Consider the following 10,132-nt stretch of genomic DNA (forward strand, 5'->3'; position numbering starts at 1 on the left):
AGATAGACTGTGAGAAAGACAAGGAGAAAGAGGCAATGAGAAGAGTAAAACCAAAGTAACAAACAATACAGTAGGACGAAAATGGAAGATGACTCATAAAACAAGGATAAAGGAAGATTAATAGTGTTTCCTTGGTAAAAAGAGGTAAGAGATTGCAAAGTAATTAGATGCCACTGCAGCCTTCATTTGCCAATTTTAATGAACTACAACATCGCCATTAGCAGTTGAACCAGAGTGGAGTTTAGGAAGGGGTTCAATTTACATCGATCAATATTTTAGGTTCACTCTCACACCTACATGACAGACAGACAGACAGACAGACAGACAGACAGACAGACAGACAGACAGACAGACAGACAGACAGACAGACAGACAGACAGACAGACAGACAGACAGACACACACACACACACACACACACACACACACACACACACACACACACACACACACACACACACACGAGAGAGAGAGAGAGAGAGAGAGAGAAAGATGCTAATAACTGTCTCTTCATCATTGTAAAACCCTCTGTCAATAGGGTAAGGTGAAATGTAATGTAGGATTTTAGCAGATGAAATGGATAAGAAGAGGGAAATTGTCTTGAGATGACAATAGATAAGAAAATACCTCCTGAAATTGAAAATGGATTAAGCCATGAACTACGTTTTTGAATTTGTTTTTTAATTCATCATGGGAATGTTTATTTTTTTCTTTTAATATTTAATTCATCCATTCAAGAAGACTCTACCCTAAGCTGGGTAAAATCGTCTGAAGATGGTAGGAATTATATCCCAGAAAAACTCCCATCATCCTCACTAAAAGGTATTAAAACGGCAACCAAAAGCCACACACAGATCGCAATACATTCCTGCCGTGTCAGAAATTACGCTGTGCCTTTGATCACGGGCCGCGCCATTAGTGTGAAAGGTTCTCGCCAGTGGATGGGCTCTCTGTGTGTTGATAGATTGGAAAATTTTATATTAAGTAAGAATTTGTGTGAGTATATTGACCACAGGATGCAGGAATGAATAAAGTGAGGGGATGGTATATAGAATGAATATACTTTGTTCACTGACTGGATGTAAAGTTTCTTTATCTCTTCCTCTTTGATGCTGAGCTATAAGAAAGGATTAACACTGAAATATGGTGCCAATCACGTAAACTTAAAGCGAAAAGGATTCATGGCCACTTTTATGTCTCATTCTACTACAGAACTAAAAGGATGACAGAGTCCACCAAGATAAGGTGAATGAACTATAAGTCTGTGGATATTGTTCGTGGAGCTGAATGAGCTCTGAGTTGGTGATGTCAGTATTGATACCTCTTTCTCAGATGCCCACCATACACATCACCAGTACCTCCCACTCCCCTCCTCAACACACTCTCATAATGACTGGACCCCTTCCATCCATACAGTAGAGTAAGTAAGTGAGATAATGAATGGGTAAGTCAGTATTTGAGTGAGTAAATGAGTGAGTAAGTAAGAAAGTATTTGAGTGAGTAACTGAGCGAGTGACTGATGCAGTTCACAGATAGGGACTCACAATGGGTTTACCTCCTCCCCCAACCTGAATGCGACAAGAAATTATGGAGTGAAAATCCGTCTGATGGTATGTAGAAGATTGAAACGGCTCGATGGAGTGAGAAAATAATGAAGATAGAAGTGAAATCATTAGGTGCTATGCGGAATGTCAAGTTACGTAAATGTAGCATAATCTGATGGAATAAGATAGATACAGAATGCAGTGTACAATGAATGAATGTAATGTGCAGTGTGAAGTAAATGTACTGTTGAGATATTCCATGGTATATAGATGATACAAAGCGAAGCGTGAAACAAATAGTATGTAGAAGGTGCAAGCGCAGTGTGAAGCGAATACATTGCAGAGTTTTCCTACAGAATGAAAAAGATACAAAGCGTAGTGTAGAGTGAATATTGTGTTGAAGAGTGTTCAGAAGTTAGATGAAATTATCGGATGCTAAGCAGAATGAACACAAGATATTTCCGAAGTATAAGATCCTATATGTTGTGACCAGTCATTGTGCTGTCTTGTGTCAGAGTTATAAAAAAAGTATTGACAAGTCATCAGGGTCTATTTGGAGTTGAAATATATACAACTTAGTCTGGAATGAGTAAGAGTAACATGGAGTATGTTAAGCAATATGGAATTAACATATGTTTTATACTTAAGAATGAGTGACCAAACGTTGGGTTCTGTATGATTATTAAAAGTCAAATTTCCGGCATTTGATAGTAAATATGTACAACTTAGTGTGGAATGAGTCAGCATAATGTGGAGTGGACACAAGCACTGTGGAATTATCAAACTTTGTGTACGAAAGTATCATTGTGTGGTTTTGTGTGATTATTCAAAGCAAGAAGATATTAGTAGTTAATAGGGGGTATAATATATGAACTTAGTGTGGAAAAAGTGTAATGTGGAGTGAGTGAAAGCTATGTGGAATTATCAAACGCTGTGTGGAGCTACCAGCTGGTGTTTGGTGCCGTGTGGAGTGAATTATCATGGCCGCCTGGTTGAGATTATTAAAACCCAACGCCATTACAGAGCTCCATAACTGTCCTGATGATCTGCAGTACATGAGGGGGGCCTGGCTTGCCTTACCCCTGGCTTGGCGGTTTTGTGCATCTGTTATGGCTTTAGTGTGGCTTTGTATGTCCTCTGTGGAACGTGTCCTTAATGTGTGTTTGATGTGGCTTTGATTGGTGTGGTTCTGTGTGGCTGGTGTGGCTTTTTTGCTGTGTCTTACTGTGTTTGCTGTGAAAGTCTATGCTTGGTGTGGCTTTGTGTCTTTGCTGCGGATGTGTTTGATGTGGCTCTGTGTTTTTGATGTGGTTGTGCGTTTTGTGTGGACCCGTGTGTTTAATCAAAATTTGTTGTCGTTTTGTGTGTATTTCGTGAATGTTTGATGTGATTCTGTGTTTGAGGATTTGTTTCGTTGGTGAGGTTTTTTGTACTTGTTGTGGCTTTGATGTGGTTTTGTGTGCTTGTTGTGGCTTAGTTGTGGGTTTATGTGTTTGGTGTGGTCATGTGTGTTTGATGTGGTCTTGTGTGTTTGGGGTGGCCATGTGTGTTTGGGGTGGCCATGTGTGTTTGGGATGGTTTTGTGTGTTTAGTACGACCTTGTGTGCTTAGGGTGGCTTTGTGTTTGGTGTGGCCTTGTGTGTGTGGGGTGGCTTTGTGTATATGAGGTGGCTTTGTGTATTTGGGGTGGCTTTGTGTGTTTGGGGTGGCTTTGTGTGTGTGGGATGGCTTTGTGTGTGTGGAATGGGTTTGTGTATGTGGGATGGCTTTGTGCATGTGTGATGTCCTTATGTGTGTGGGATGGCTTTGTGTGTTTGGGGTGGCTTTGTGTTTGGTGGTGGTTTTTATGTGTTTGAGGTGGCTTTTGTGTTTGAGGTGGCTTTGTGTTTGAGGTGGCTTTGTGTTTGAGGTGGCTTTGTGTTTGAGGTGGCTTAGTGTTTGGGGTAGCTTTGTGTTTGGGGGTGGCTTTGTGTGTTGGCTTTGTGTGTTTGGGGTGGCTTTGTGTGTTTGGGGTGGCTTTGTGTGTTTGGGGTGGCTTTGTGTGTTTGGGGTGGCTTTGAGTGTTTTGGGTGGCTTTGTGTGTTTGGGGTGGCTTTGTGTGTTTGGGGTGGTTTTGTGTGTTTGGGGTGGCTGTGTGTGTTTGGGGTGGCTTTGTGTTTGTGGTGGTTTGTGTTTGGGGTGGCTTTGTGTTTGGGGTGGCTTTGTGTTTGGGGTGGCTTTTTGTGTTTGGGGTGGCTTTGTGTGTTTCGGGTGGCTTTTTGTGTTTGGGGTGGCTTTGTGTGTTTGTGGTGGCTTTGTGTTTGTAGTGGCTTTGTGTTTGTGGTGGCTTTGTGTTTGTGGTGGCTTTGTGTTTGTGGTGGCTTTATGTGTTTGGGGTGGCTTTATGTGTTTGGGGTGGCTTTGTGTGTTTGGGGTGGCTTTCTGTGTTTGGGGATGGCTTTGTGTGTTTGGGGTGGCTTTGTGTGTTTGGGGTGGCTTTGTGTGTTTGGGGTGGCTTTGTGTTTGGGGGTGGCTTTGTTTTTGGGGTGGCTTTTTGTGTTTGGGGTGGCTTTGTGTGTTTGGGGTGGCTTTATGTGTTTGGGGTGGCTTTGTGTGTTTGGGGTGGCTTTGTGTTTGGGGTGGCTTTGTGTTTGGGGTGGTTTTGTGTTTGGGGTGGCTTTGTGTTTGGGGTGGCTTTATGTGTTTGGGGTGGCTTTATGTGTTTGGGGTGGCTTTGTGTTTGTGGTGGCTTTGTGTCTGGTGACTTTACTGCATGATTTTCTGCATAGCATAGCTTTGTGTGTGTGTGGGGTGGCTTTGTGAGTTTGAGGTGGCTTTTGTGTGTTTGTGGTGGCTTTGTGTGTTTGTGGTGGCTCTTGTGTTTGTGGTGGCTTTGTGTTTGAGGTGGCTTTGTGTTTGTGGTGGCTTTGTGTGTTTGGGGTGGCTTTGTGTGTTTGGGGTGGCTTTGTGTGTTTGGGGTGGCTTTGTGTTTGAGGTGGCTTTGTGTTTGGAGGTGGTTTTGTGTTTGGGGGTGGCTTTGTGTTTGGGGTGGCGTTGTGTTTGGGGTGGCTTTGTGTTTGAGGTGGCTTTGTGTCTGGTGTGTTTTGTGGGATGTTTTTGGTATGTCTTATCTTTGTTTGTGGGTGGTGGGTTTGTGAGTTTGAGGTGGGTTTGTGTGTTTGGGGTGGCTTTGTGTGTTTGTGGTGGCTTTGTGTTTGGGGTGGCTTTGTGTGTTTGGGGTGGCTTTGTGTTTGGGGTGGCTTTGTGTTTGGGGTGGCTTTGTGTTTGGGGTGGCTTTGTGTGTTTGGGGTGGCTTTGTGTGTTTGGGGTGGGTTTGTGTTTGGGGTGGCTTTTGTGTGTTTGGGGTGGCTTTGTGTTTGAGGTGGCTTTGTGTCTGGTGACTTTACTCGCATGATTTTCGTATAGCATAGCTTTGTGTGTGGGGGGTGGCTTTGTGAGTATGAGGTGGCTTTGTGTGTTTGGGGTGGCTTTGTGTGTTTGGGGTGCCTTTGTGTGTTTGAGGTGGCTTTGTGTGTTTGAGGTGGCTTTATGTTTTGGCTTTGTGTGTTTGGGGTGGCTTTATGTGTTTGGGGTGGCTTTGTGTTTGAGGTGGCTTTGTGTTTGGTGACTTTACTCGCATGATTATAGTATTGCATTGTGTTTGGGAAGGCTTTGTGGTGGCATTTTTACCTCGCACGGACGGAGTCCGGTGAGGTATTGTTCTTGGTCGAGTTTGTTTGTTTCTTTGTTGGCAACATTACTGAAAAACGGCTAAATGAAATTACATGAAACTTTCATGATATTTGGGAGCCTGTCCACGAAGAAAGTGATTAAATTTTGGAGGCAGCAGAGTGACCCTGAAAGGTCAAAATCAAGGTCATAGATTTTCAGAGGGCTATAATTTGAAACCGATTGGAGATAGAGATATTTACAATTATCTGAATAAAGGAATTCCCATATGGGCTTTCATCTGGTACGAAGGCCTTTGACCTTGAGTGACCATGAAAGGTCAAACTCAAGGTCACGGATATTCAAGGGGCTCTAATTTGAAACTGCAGATAAATACAGTATTTACTATTATCAACATATAGGAAGTCCCAGATGGGCTTTTAATTGGTAACATGACCTTTCACCTTAAGTGACCTTGAAAGGTCAAACGCAAGGTCACCGTTATTCGGGAGGCTATAACTCGATATTGGTTGAAGATATAAATATTCACTTTTATCAAGATATAGGAAATCTCAAACGGGCTTTCGTTTGGCACCATGACCTTTGACTTTGAGTGACGTCGAAAGATCAAAAGTAAGATCATGGCTTTTCAGAGGGCTATAACTTAACTTAATAACGGTTGAAAATAAAATAACTGCTGTCGGGCGGAGTTTGTTGTGCCAGGCACAACTTGTTGCTTATAAATTTGCGTGTGTGTTTCATGTGGATATGCGTATGGTGTGACTGTGTGTGTCTGGTATGGTTCTGTGTCTGGGGTGGCTTTGTTTATTTGGGTTGGCTTTATGTACTTGGTGTTTCTTTGTGTGTTCAGTATGCATATGATGTGGCTTTGTCTGTTGGCATGGCTTTATGGCTTTGGTAGTATTTTGAGTGTTTGGTGTGTGTTTTTCTCTGTTTACTGTGGCTTCATGTGGGTTTGTGTTTTCTGCATGGTTGTGTGTGCTTGGTGTGGTTTGGGTGTAGGCTTGTGTGCCTGGTGTTTTTTCTTTGTATGAATTATGGGTTGGCTTTCCGTCTTCAGTTTGCTTGGGTTTATGTAAGTCTATTGCGTGGCTGGTTTAGTATTTTTTCCCGCCAGGCTTAGTGTGGCTTTGTTTTGCTTGGCTTTTTTGTGGTCATGGTGATGGCTTTCTTTGATGTTTGAGCGTTGATATATCTCAGCTTTGTGTGGCTTTGTTCCGTGTTCCTGGAATAATTAATAGAGTGGCGTGTGTGTGTGTGTGTGTGTGTAATTCACCGGGTCGGTCAGGATCACTTGATGGTCGTGATCGTCAGCTTTTACCCTCCCGGAAGGGAGCTGAAAGCTCATATAGTCCGATCTAAGGGCAAGGCTGTGACCTTCACACACACACACACACACACACACACACACACACACACACACACACACACACACACACACGTCCCCTTGCTCAAGGGGGACAGTAACCACCCACTTCGTCAGTGAAACTTTTCGCTACCTGAGCGAGGCGCGAACTCCCGTCTACCAGATGGCAAGCGAGAACGTTCCTACTGCACCAGCGAGTGTGTGTGTGTGTGTGTGTGTGTGTGTGTGTGTGTGTGTGTGTGTGTGTGTGTGTGTGTGTGTGTGTGTGTGTTGTACATGAGCTGCTTTGTTTGGTTTGACTTGCTCAAGCTTGTCTTTTTTTGTGTGTTTGGTGTTGCTCTGATATGGCTTTGTTGTTTATTGTGGCTTTATTGTGTGGGCTTGTTGGTGTGGCTTTGCCGGTGTGGGCGTGTTGACGTGGCTTTGCTGATGACACTACTGGTGTGGGCTTGTTTGTGTTGTTTTTCTTTATCATTCTATGTGGTGTTCTATTTTATCACTAGAACATACACACCATTTCGAAGGTTGATTTGTGTGTTTTGGTGAATGGTCTTGAATTTATTGATGGAATGTACTATTAACTGGGAAACACATCAAGGGCTTCTGTTTTATCGTTCAATTTTGCTTCTAAGTGATATTTTCTTCTAATGTCAAACCACGACATTCAGACTTAAGCCTTTCCATTAAGATTCTCATATTTTATACTTAATACTGTCAAACTACTTATTGAGGTTAAGAAAAAGTTCGTGGGTTTGAAGTGGTTACAGCAGCGTGGTACCTAAATCAGAAGATTTAATATCTGCATGCATGGACGGAAATGCTGCCCCCTTTATGCTCCTTTTACGCTGCCCACTTCACCTTATTTGCTCTGTCCCAATGCTATCCAAGCTAGGGAAATGAGATATGAGAAGTTGAGAGCTTATAGTTGTACAGGTCTGTAGATTTTTCAGTTTATATCCAAATTGTTGCATAACTACATAAAGCCACAATATATACCTGTATATATAAGTTTCCATGCTCTCACTTTCAAATTACTTGCCGGCACATGAACATTATTTTGGGTAGCATCCACTGCTAGGGTTATCATTACAGTCATGATTTTGGTAAAAGTCGTGATTCAGTGTTCATAACATTCCAGGAGGCAGGGAAACACCCGTTTTCTTGTGGAATTTAGAGGTACCCAGGCACCTCTTCCCTAGTAATATCTTTCACATATTGCACATTAAGACTGTCGAGTATTCATATCTTTCTAATAATAACATAGCTGGTATACACAATATGCAATTGAATATAAACACGACACAAATAAAACAACAACAAACGGTGCCAAGGCACAACAGACCCGTCCCCAGCAGTCATTTTAGTGCTGACGTAAACACAACAGGATATCTAGTCAAAGATGCCATATATCAAATTTGGAATAAATCGGGTGACAATTGACGATTTTTTTTTCCATTTGAAATTTTAGGCCCGGCCCAACTGACATTCCCCTCCCCCTACCGCTAACTTGGGGAAAAACCCCTTGATGTAATGAGCATGTTATAGGATGCAGAATTGAAAGGTGCGCCTCCAGGTTTTGGTTTCATGTTGATATGACAAATTGGAAAGGAGTTATGACGAAAAAAAAAAAAAAAGATTTTTATCCGTCCCCACTTTTATTACATTTTTAAGGCCTACAGCCTGGGCCTGGGCCCAATTAGATCCAAAACTTAATCCGGTGATCGGAAAGTCATAGCCCATCATTCCTGTAATTTTACTCAAAATCGCACCAGTAGTTTTCGCGTAAAGTTGTCAACATACATACAGACAGACAAACATACAAACAAAAAAACAAACTGACAAACCGAGTGAAAACAGTGCCCGTCCCCAAGTCCCTCAGGGGCCGATACAGGTAATACACTTGTAATGAAAAGGTAGTAGGGAGTCATGGATATAAATGACATTTGAAGGAGTATTTATGCGTCTTTCTTATGCTTCTCATGCATAAATATAAAAGGTAGGAAACGGGCACCTGGATAACTCTTAAGCCTGCTAACATACGACCTTACGTCCTCCCCGAAATACAAAGATAAACTGACAAGGACGAGCACCATGTTTTTTTCCGACTGACCGCTCGAGTTCGAAGACGTATTCTTTTCTTTTTTGTCATTTCTACTTGGTATTTCATTCAGTATAGAATGAATAGCAAGAATAAATCGAAAAAAGCGTCAGTGGATTGAAACGGTTAATGACATTCGTTCACTAAGGCAATAATATCGTAGTAGTAGTAGTAGTGGTAGTAGGTGGCGCGTAGCCTTCGTATCGGCTCCCCGCTCCTAATACATTTCAGTCGTTTTTGTTATGCCGAGCTTTGGTCACTTACTTTCATTCTTTTTTTTTTTTTTTTTTTTTTTTATTTTCCACAGTTCATAAATTGTCTTTCTGTTTTCCGTTACTTGTCATAATGCAATCAGACCGCAGTACCTCTTTCTTAGCTGAATAAAAATGACTGCCATTAACTGGAATACGATGTTAAAACTGCTTCGACCATTATTGAGAAAATTATGACACCCTCAGTCTTCAGCACTCACTCTTAACTTACTAAATTGTCTGGGGTTCGCTGGAGTCAATAACCTCAATACGAGTAATTAACGCTTCCAGAAAAATTCCAATCGCCGTGATGCATGTGTTCTTTTCTACCATGGACGGCAAAAGACAGGGTTATCGTGGATGGTTGGGAAAAAAAAAGATCAGCGCGTTAAGACTGAACTGCTCATCACTAGTCTAATCTCTGGTGCCATTAGACTGATCCATTGCTCTGTCTGTCTGTCTGTCTCTCTCTCTCTCTCTCTCTCTCTCTCTGTCCAAATATCTATTCTGTTATTCATATATCCATCCATCAGTCCATCAATTCCTTTCATTTCATTCTCTCTACCAACCTTATCTACCAGCATTTGCCTTTATTTCTTTATCTGTCTATCTCTCTGTGTATCTTTTTTATCTGTCTATCTATCTATCTGTCTATCTGTCTGTTCATTTTCCTTTCAATCTCCCTCCCTGACTTTCAACAACCCTTTATCTTCTAGTTATGTTCTCTTGTATTACCTTTCATCTTTCCGTAACATTCTCATCCCTCATCCATTGTATCTCCATCTGTCTCTTCTCCCCTCAGCCTTTGTCACTTCATCTGTCCTTCTCTTACTTCAGTATCTCTCTCTCCAACTCTCCTTCTCTTCCCTCCTCCTTTGTCTCTCAATCTGTCCTCTTCTCACCATTATTTTCCGCGCCTCAATTCCCTTCCTCTCCTGTTATCTCTATTCACAGCTCCCCCTTTTCCTCCATTCATCTTTCCACCTCTCATTCCCTCCTCCTCTTCAAGTATATCTTCACTGCTATACACACCTTTCATTATTTCTCTCTAAACATTTTTTCACACTTATAGTCTCTCTTTGTGTCTCTTCTTCTCTCCCTTTCTGTCTCTTTTCCTTCAGTTAGCTTCTTAGGTGTTTTTATTCCCCCTCTCTCCTCATTTCACCTTACCTTCTTTCTTTCTCCAGCAGTTTTATCGCTCTCTT

The sequence above is a fragment of the Coenobita brevimanus genome, chromosome 2 (genome assembly GCF_032717465.1).
Source record: "Coenobita brevimanus isolate Jiangsu-jjx chromosome 2, ASM3271746v2, whole genome shotgun sequence".
Taxonomy (NCBI): domain Eukaryota; kingdom Metazoa; phylum Arthropoda; class Malacostraca; order Decapoda; family Coenobitidae; genus Coenobita; species Coenobita brevimanus.